The sequence below is a fragment of the Schistocerca cancellata genome, unplaced genomic scaffold (assembly GCF_023864275.1).
Source record: "Schistocerca cancellata isolate TAMUIC-IGC-003103 unplaced genomic scaffold, iqSchCanc2.1 HiC_scaffold_1151, whole genome shotgun sequence".
Lineage (NCBI taxonomy): Eukaryota > Metazoa > Arthropoda > Insecta > Orthoptera > Acrididae > Schistocerca > Schistocerca cancellata.
The window spans coordinates 1,006,280-1,016,752 of NW_026047150.1; positions in this window are offsets into that span (position 1 = coordinate 1,006,280).

The following is a 10,473-nucleotide window of genomic DNA, read 5'->3' on the forward strand; positions in this document are numbered from 1 at the left end:
CATATTAACACTTTACACAATTTCTCGTGTTACCTGGCTGCCAGTCCTCGGTTCATGCAAAATCTTAAGGTCCTCGGTCTGGGCCAAGGCACCAAACCGCCCAATAATTCATTAATCGATAACTAAAACTTGAAATGTAGCTCTTCTTACTGGCCGATTGCATCAACGTAGATTCTTATTCTGTGTTCTAGTGTGCTGCTTGTACTGTGTCTGCATACCGCATCACGCGACAAGGGCTTGCAGGCGATAAATGTAACCGTTTCAGAGAGAAAAGCGACCAATGTGACGATCTGGCGTTATGTCGATTCGATAGTAAATGACGGAAACGGGAGATTTTCTTGGGTTTTTACTACATATTAACACTTTACACAATTTCTCGTGTTACCTGGCTGCCAGTCCTCGGTTCATGCAAAATCTTAAGGTCCTCGGTCTGGGCCAAGGCACCAAACCGCCCAATAATTCATTAATCGATAACTAAAACTTGAAATGTAGCTCTTCTTACTGGCCGATTGCATCAACGTAGATTCTTATTCTGTGTTCTAGTGTGCTGCTTGTACTGTGTCTGCATACCGCATCACGCGACAAGGGCTTGCAGACGATAAATGTAACCGTTTCAGAGAGAAAAGCGCCCAAAGTGACGATCTGGCGTTATGTCGATTCGATAGTAAATGACGGAAACGGGAGATTTTCTTTGTTTTTTACTACATATTAACACTTTACACAATTTCTCGTGTTACCTGGCTGCCAGTCCTCGGTTCATGCAAAATCTTAAGGTCCTCGGTCAGGTCCAAGGCACCAAACCGCCCAATAATTCATTAATCGATAACTAAAACTTGAACTGCAGCTCTTCTTACTGGGCGATTGCATAAACTTAGATGTCTCTTCAGTGTTCTACTATGCTGCTTGTAGTGACTCTGCATACCGCATCACGCGACAAGGGCTTGCGGACGATAAATGTAACCGTTTCAGAGAGAAAAGCGACCACTGTGACGATCTGGCGTTATGTCGATTCGATAGTAAATGACGGAAACGGGAGATTTTCTTGGGTTTTTACTACATATTAACACTTTACACAATTTCTCGTGTTACCTGTCTGCCAGTCCTCGGTTCATGCAAAATCTTAAGGTCCTCGGTCTGGGCCAAGGCACCAAACCGTCCAATAATTCATTAATCGATAACTAAAACTTGAAATGTAGCTCTTCTTACTGGGCGATTGCATAAACTTAGATGCTTCTTCAGTGTTCTAATATGCCGCTTGTAGTGACTCTGCATACCGCATCACGCGACAAGGGCTTGCAGACGATAAATGTAACCGTTTCAGAGAGAAAAGCGACCACTGTGACGATCTGGCGTTATGTCGCTTCGATAGTAAATGACGGAATCGGGAGATTTTCTAGGGTTTTTACTACATATTAACACTTTACACAATTTCTCGTGTTACCTGGCTGCCAGTCCTCGGTTCATGCAAAATCTTAAGGTCCTCGGTCAGGTCCAAGGCACCAAACCGCCCAATATTTCATTAATCGATAACTAAAACTTGAACTGCAGCTCTTCTTACTGGGCGATTGCATAAACTTAGATGTCTCTTCAGTGTTCTAGTATGCTGCTTGTAGTGACTCTGCATACCGCATCACGCGACAAGGGCTTGCGGACGATAAATGTAACCGTTTCAGAGAGAAAAGCGACCAATGTGACGATCTGGCGTTATGTCGATTCGATAGTAAATGACGGAAACGGGAGATTTTCTTGGGTTTTTACTACATATTAACACTTTACACAATTTCTCGTGTTACCTGGCTGCCAGTCCTCGGTTCATGCAAAATCTTAAGGTCCTCGGTCTGGGCCAAGGCACCAAACCGCCCAATAATTCATTAATCGATAACTAAAACTTGAAATGTAGCTCTTCTTACTGGCCGATTGCATCAACGTAGATTCTTATTCTGTGTTCTAGTGTGCTGCTTGTACTGTGTCTGCATACCGCATCACGCGACAAGGGCTTGCAGGCGATAAATGTAACCGTTTCAGAGAGAAAAGCGACCAATGTGACGATCTGGCGTTATGTCGATTCGATAGTAAATGACGGAAACGGGAGATTTTCTTGGGTTTTTACTACATATTAACACTTTACACAATTTCTCGTGTTACCTGGCTGCCAGTCCTCGGTTCATGCAAAATCTTAAGGTCCTCGGTCTGGGCCAAGGCACCAAACCGCCCAATAATTCATTAATCGATAACTAAAACTTGAAATGTAGCTCTTCTTACTGGCCGATTGCATCAACGTAGATTCTTATTCTGTGTTCTAGTGTGCTGCTTGTACTGTGTCTGCATACCGCATCACGCGACAAGGGCTTGCAGACGATAAATGTAACCGTTTCAGAGAGAAAAGCGCCCAAAGTGACGATCTGGCGTTATGTCGATTCGATAGTAAATGACGGAAACGGGAGATTTTCTTTGTTTTTTACTACATATTAACACTTTACACAATTTCTCGTGTTACCTGGCTGCCAGTCCTCGGTTCATGCAAAATCTTAAGGTCCTCGGTCAGGTCCAAGGCACCAAACCGCCCAATAATTCATTAATCGATAACTAAAACTTGAACTGCAGCTCTTCTTACTGGGCGATTGCATAAACTTAGATGTCTCTTCAGTGTTCTACTATGCTGCTTGTAGTGACTCTGCATACCGCATCACGCGACAAGGGCTTGCGGACGATAAATGTAACCGTTTCAGAGAGAAAAGCGACCACTGTGACGATCTGGCGTTATGTCGATTCGATAGTAAATGACGGAAACGGGAGATTTTCTTGGGTTTTTACTACATATTAACACTTTGCACAATTTCTCGTGTTACCTGTCTGCCAGTCCTCGGTTCATGCAAAATCTTAAGGTCCTCGGTCTGGGCCAAGGCACCAAACCGTCCAATAATTCATTAATCGATAACTAAAACTTGAAATGTAGCTCTTCTTCCTGGCCGATTGCATCAACGTAGATTCTTATTCTGTGTTCTAGTGTGCTGCTTGTACTGTGTCTGCATACCGCATCACGCGACAAGGGCTTGCAGACGATAAATGTAACCGTTTCAGAGAGAAAAGCGACCAAAGTGACGATCTGGCGTTATGTCGATTCGATAGTAAATGACGGAAACGGGAGATTTTCTTTGGTTTTTACTACATATTAACACTTTACACAATTTCTCGTGTTACCTGGCTGCCAGTCCTCGGTTCATGCAAAATCTTAAGGTCCTCGGTCTGGTCCAAGGCACCAAACCGCCCAATAATTCATTAATCGATAACTAAAACTTGAACTGCAGCTCTTCTTACTGGGCGATTGCATAAACTTAGATGTTTCTTCAGTGTTCTACTATGCTGCTTGTAGTGACTCTGCATACCGCATCACGCGACAAGGGCTTGCAGACGATAAATGTAACCGTTTCAGAGAGAAAAGCGACCACTGTGACGATCTGGCGTTATGTCGATTCGATAGTAAATGACGGAAACGGGAGATTTTCTTAGGTTTTTACTACATATTAACACTTTACACAATTTCTCGTGTTACCTGGCTGCCAGTCCTCGGTTCATGCAAAATCTTAAGGTCCTCAGTCTGGTCCAAGGCACCAAACCGCCCAGTAATTCATTAATCGATAACTAAAACTTGAAATGTTGCTCTTCTTACTGGCCGATTGCATAAACTTAGATGCTTCCTCAGTGTTCTACTATGCCGCTTGTAGTGACTCTGCATACCGCATCACGCGACAAGGGCTTGCAGACGATAAATGTAACCGTTTCAGAGAGAAAAGCGACCACTGTGACGATCTGGCGTTATGTCGATTCGATAGTAAATGACGGAAACGGGAGATTTTCTTAGGTTTTTACTACATATTAACACTTTACACAATTTCTCGTGTTACCTGGCTGCCAGTCCTCGGTTCATGCAAAATCTTAAGGTCCTCGGTCTGGTCCAAGGCACCAAACCGCCCAATAATTCATTAATCGATAACTAAAACTTGAAATGTAGCTCTTCTTACTGGGCGATTGCATAAACTTAGATGCTTCTTCAGTGTTCTACTATGCCGCTTGTAGTGACTCTGCATACCGAATCACGCGACAAGGGCTTGCAGACGATAAATGTAAGCGTTTCAGAGAGAAAAGCGACCACTGTGACGATCTGGCGTTATGTCGATTCGATAGTAAATGACGGAAACGGGAGATTTTCTTAGGTTTTTACTACATATTAACACTTTACACAATTTCTCGTGTTACCTGGCTGCCAGTCCTCGGTTCATGGAAAATCTTAAGGTCCTCGGTCTGGTCCAAGGCACCAAACCGCCCAATAATTCATTAATCGATAACTAAAACTTGAAATGTAGCTCTTCTTACTGGCCGATTGCATCAACGTAGATTCTTATTCTGTGTTCTAGTGTGCTGCTTGTACTGTGTCTGCATACCGCATCACGCGACAAGGGCTTGCAGACGATAAATGTAACCGTTTCAGTGAGAAAAGCGACCAAAGTGACGATCTGGCGTTATGTCGATTCGATAGTAAATGACGGAAACGGGAGATTTTCTTTGGTTTTTACTACATATTAACACTTTACACAATTTCTCGTGTTACCTGGCTGCCAGTCCTCGGTTCATGCAAAATCTTAAGGTCCTCGGTCTGGTCCAAGGCACCAAACCGCCCAATAATTCATTAATCGATAACTAAAACTTGAACTGCAGCTCTTCTTACTGGGCGATTGCATAAACTTAGATGTTTCTTCAGTGTTCTACTATGCTGCTTGTAGTGACTCTGCATACCGCATCACGCGACAAGGGCTTGCAGACGATAAATGTAACCGTTTCAGAGAGAAAAGCGACCACTGTGACGATCTGGCGTTATGTCGATTCAATAGTAAATGACGGAAACGGGAGATTTTCTTAGGTTTTTACTACATATTAACACTTTACACAATTTCTCGTGTTACCTGGCTGACAGTCCTCGGTTCATTCAAAATCTTAAGGTCCTCGGTCTGGTCCAAGGCACCAAACCGCCCAATTATTCATTAATCGATAACTAAAACTTGAAATGTAGCTCTTCTTACTGTGCGATTGCATAAATTTAGATGCTTCCTCAGTGTTCTACTATGCTGCTTGTAGTGACTCTGCATACCGCATCACGCGACAAGGGCTTGCAGACGATAAATGTAACCGTTTCAGAGAGAAAAGCGACCACTGTGACGATCTGGCGTTATGTCGATTCGATAGTAAATGACGGATACGGGAGATTTTCTTAGGTTTTTACTACATATTAACACTTTACACAATTTCTCGTGTTACCTGGCTGCCAGTCCTCGGTTCATGGAAAATCTTAAGGTCCTCGGTCTGGTCCAAGGCACCAAACCGCCCAATAATTCATTAATCGATAACTAAAACTTGAAATGTAGCTCTTCTTACTGGCCGATTGCATCAACGTAGATTCTTATTCTGTGTTCTAGTGTGCTGCTTGTACTGTGTCTGCATACCGCATCACGCGACAAGGGCTTGCAGACGATAAATGTAACCGTTTCAGAGAGAAAAGCGACCAAAGTGACGATCTGGCGTTATGTCGATTCGATAGTAAATGACGGAAACGGGAGATTTTCTTAGGTTTTTACTACATATTAACACTTTACACAATTTCTCGTGTTACCTGGCTGCCAGTCCTCGGTTCATGCAAAATCTTAAGGTCCTCCGTCTGGTCAAAGGCACCAAACCGCCCAATAATTCATTAATCGATAACTAAAACTTGAACTGCAGCTCTTCTTACTGGGCGATTGCATAAACTTAGATGTTTCTTCAGTGTTCTACTATGCTGCTTGTAGTGACTCTGCATACCGCATCACGCGACAAGGGCTTGCAGACGATAAATGTAACCGTTTCAGAGAGAAAAGCGACCACTGTGACGATCTGGCGTTATGTCGATTCGATAGTAAATGACGGAAACGGGAGATTTTCTTAGGTATTTACTACATATTAACACTTTACACAATTTCTCGTGTTACCTGGCTGCCAGTCCTCGGTTCATGCAAAATCTTAAGGTCCTCGGTTTGGTCCAAGGCACCAAACCGCCCAATAATTCATTAATCGATAACTAAAACTTGAAATGTAGCTCTTCTTACTGGCCGATTGCATCAACGTAGATTCTTAATCTGTGTTCTAGTGTGCTGCTTGTACTGTGTCTGCATACCGCATCACGCGACAAGAGCTTGCAGACGATAAATGTAACCGTTTCAGAGAGAAAAGCGACCAATGTGACGATCTGGCGTTATGTCGATTCGATAGTAAATGACGGAAACGGGAGATTTTCTTAGGTTTTTACTACATATTAACACTTTACACAATTTCTCGTGTTACCTGGCTGCCAGTCCTCGGTTCATGCAAAATCTTAAGGTCCTCGGTCTGGGCCAAGGCACCAAACCGCCCAATAATTCATTAATCGATAACTAAAACTTGAAATGTAGCTCTTCTTACTGGCCGATTGCATCAACGTAGATTCTTATTCTGTGTTCTAGTGTGCTGCTTGTACTGTGTCTGCATACCGCATCACGCGACAAGGGCTTGCAGACGATAAATGTAACCGTTTCAGAGAGAAAAGCGACCAAAGTGACGATCTGGCGTTATGTCGATTCGATAGTAAATGACGGAAACGGGAGATTTTCTTTGGTTTTTACTACTTATTAACACTTTACACAATTTCTCGTGTTACCTGGCTGCCAGTCCTCGGTTCATGCAAAATCTTAAGGTCCTCGGTCTGGTCCAAGGCACCAAACCGCCCAATAATTCATTAATCGATAACTAAAACTTGAACTGCAGCTCTTCTTACTGGGCGATTGCATAAACTTAGATGTTTCTTCAGTGTTCTACTATGCTGCTTGTAGTGACTCTGCATACCGCATCACGCGACAAGGGCTTGCAGACGATAAATGTAACCGTTTCAGAGAGAAAAGCGACCACTGTGACGATCTGGCGTTATGTCGATTCAATAGTAAATGACGGAAACGGAATATTTTCTTAGGTTTTTACTACATATTAACACTTTACACAATTTCTCGTGTTACCTGGCTGACAGTCCTCGGTTCATGCAAAATCTTAAGGTCCTCGGTCTGGTCCAAGGCACCAAACCGCCCAATAATTCATTAATCGATAACTAAATCTTGAAATGTTGCTCTACTTACTGGGCGATTGCATAAACTTAGATGCATCCTCAGTGTTCTACTATGCCGCTTGTAGTGACTCTGCATACCGCATCTCGCGACAAGGGCTTGCAGACGATAAATGTAACCGTTTCAGAGAGAAAAGCGACCACTGTGACGATCTGGCGTTATGTCGATTCGATAGTAAATGACGGAAACGGGAGATTTTCTTAGGTTTTTACTACATATTAACACTTTACACAATTTCTCGTGTTACCTGGCTGCCAGTCCTCGGTTCATGCAAAATCTTAAGGTCCTCGGTCTGGTCCAAGGCACCAAACCGCCCAATAATTCATTAATCGATAACTAAAACTTGAAATGTAGCTCTTCTTACTGGGCGATTGCATAAACTTAGATGCTTCTTCAGTGTTCTACTATGCCGCTTGTAGTGACTCTGCATACCGCATCACGCGACAAGGGCTTGCAGACGATAAATGTAACCGTTTCAGAGAGAAAAGCGACCACTGTGACGATCTGGCGTTATGTCGATTCGATAGTAAATGACGGAAACGGGAGATTTTCTTGGGTTTTTACTACATATTAACACTTTACACAATTTCTCGTGTTACCTGGCTGCCAGTCCTCGGTTCATGCAAAATCTTAAGGTCCTCGGTCTGGTCCAAGGCACCAAACCGCCCAATAATTCATTAATCGATAACTAAAACTTGTAATGTAGCTCTTCTTCCTTTCCGATTGCATCAACGTAGATTCTTATTCTGTGTTCTAGTGTGCTGCTTGTACTGTGTCTGCATACCACATCACGCGACAAGGGCTTGCAGGCGATAAATGTAACCGTTTCAGAGGAAAAGCGACCAATGTGACGATCTGGCGTTATGTCGATTCGATAGTAAATGACGGAAACGGGAGATTTTCTTAGGATTTAACTACATATTAACACTTTACACAATTTCTCGTGTTACCTGGCTGCCAGTCCTCGGTTCATGCAAAATCTTAAGGTCCTCGGTCTGGTCCAAGGCACCAAACCGCCGAATAATTCATTAATCGATAACTAAAACTTGAAATGTAGCTCTTCTTACTGGGCGATTGCATAAACTTAGATGTTTCTTCAGTGTTCTACTATGCCGCTTGTAGTGACCCTGCATACCGCATCACGCGACAAGGGCTTGCAGACGATAAATGTAACCGTTTCAGAGAGAAAAGCGACCACTGTGACGATCTGGCGTTATGTCGATTCGATAGTAAATGACGGAAACGGGAGATTTTCTTGGGTTTTTACTACATATTAACACTTTACACAATTTCTCGTGTTACCTGGCTGCCAGTCCTCGGTTCATGCAAAATCTTAAGGTCCTCAGTCTGGGCCAAGGCACCAAACCGCCCAATAATTCATTAATCGATAACTAAAACTTGAAATGTAGCTCTTCTTCCTTGTCGATTGCATCAACGTAGATTCTTATTCTGTGTTCTAGTGTGCTGCTTGTACTGTGTCTGCATACCGCATCACGCGACAAGGGCTTGCAGACGATAAATGTAACCGTTTCAGAGAGAAAAGCGACCAAAGTGACGATCTGGCGTTATGTCGATTCGATAGTAAATGACGGAAACGGGATATTTTCTTTGGTTTTTACTACATATTAACACTTTACACAATTTCTCGTGTTACCTGGCTGCCAGTCCTCAGTTCATGCAAAATCTTAAGGTCCTCGGTCTGGTCCAAGGCACCAAACCGCCCAATAATTCATTAATCGATAACTAAAACTTGAAATGTAGCTCTTCTTACTGGCCGATTGCATCAACGTAGATTCTTAATCTGTGTTCTAGTGTGCTGCTTGTACTGTGTCTGCATACCGCATCACGCGACAAGAGCTTGCAGACGATAAATGTAACCGTTTCAGAGAGAAAAGCGACCAATGTGACGATCTGGCGTTATGTCGATTCGATAGTAAATGACGGAAACGGGAGATTTTCTTAGGTTTTTACTACATATTAACACTTTACACAATTTCTCGTGTTACCTGGCTGCCAGTCCTCGGTTCATGCAAAATCTTAAGGTCCTCGGTCTGGTCCAAGGCACCAAACCGCCCAATAATTCATTAATCGATAACTAAAACTTGAAATGTAGCTCTTCTTACTGGCCGATTGCATCAACGTAGATTCTTAATCTGTGTTCTAGTGTGCTGCTTGTACTGTGTCTGCATACCGCATCACGCGACAAGAGCTTGCAGACGATAAATGTAACCGTTTCAGAGAGAAAAGCGACCAATGTGACGATCTGGCGTTATGTCGATTCGATAGTAAATGACGGAAACGGGAGATTTTCTTAGGTTTTTACTACATATTAACACTTTACACAATTTCTCGTGTTACCTGGCTGCCAGTCCTCGGTTCATGCAAAATCTTAAGGTCCTCGGTCTGGTCCAAGGCACCAAACCGCCCAATAATTCATTAATCGATAACTAAAACTTGAAATGTAGCTCTTCTTACTGGGCGATTGCATAAACTTAGATGCTTCTTCAGTGTTCTACTATGCCGCTTGTAGTGACTCTGCATACCGCATCACGCGACAAGGGCTTGCAGACGATAAATGTAAGCGTTTCAGAGAGAAAAGCGACCACTGTGACGATCTGGCGTTATGTCGATTCGATAGTAAATGACGGAAACGGGAGATTTTCTTAGGTTTTTACTACATATTAACACTTTACACAATTTCTCGTGTTACCTGGCTGCCAGTCCTCGGTTCATGCAAAATCTTAAGGTCCTCGGTCTGGTCCAAGGCACCAAACCGCCCAATAATTCATTAATCGATAACTAAAACTTCAAATGTAGCTCTTCTTACTGGGCGATTGCATAAACTTAGATGCTTCTTCAGTGTTCTACTATGCCGCTTGTAGTGACTCTGCATACCGCATCACGCGACAAGGGCTTGCAGACGATAAATGTAACCGTTTCAGAGAGAAAAGCGACCACTGTGACGATCTGGCGTTATGTCGATTCGATAGTAAACGACGTAAACGGGAGATTTTCTTGGGTTTTTACTACATATTAACACTTTACACAATTTCTCGTGTTACCTGGCTGCCAGTCCTCGGTTCATGCAAAATCTTAAGGTCCTCGGTCTGGTCCAAGGCACCAAACCGCCCAATAATTCATTAATCGATAACTAAAACTTGAAATGTGGCCCTTCTTACTGGCCGATTGCATCAACGTAGAATCTTATTCTGTGTTCTAGTGTGCTGCTTGTACTGTGTCTGCATACCGCATCACGCGACAAGGGCTTGCAGACGATAAATGTAACCGTTTCAGA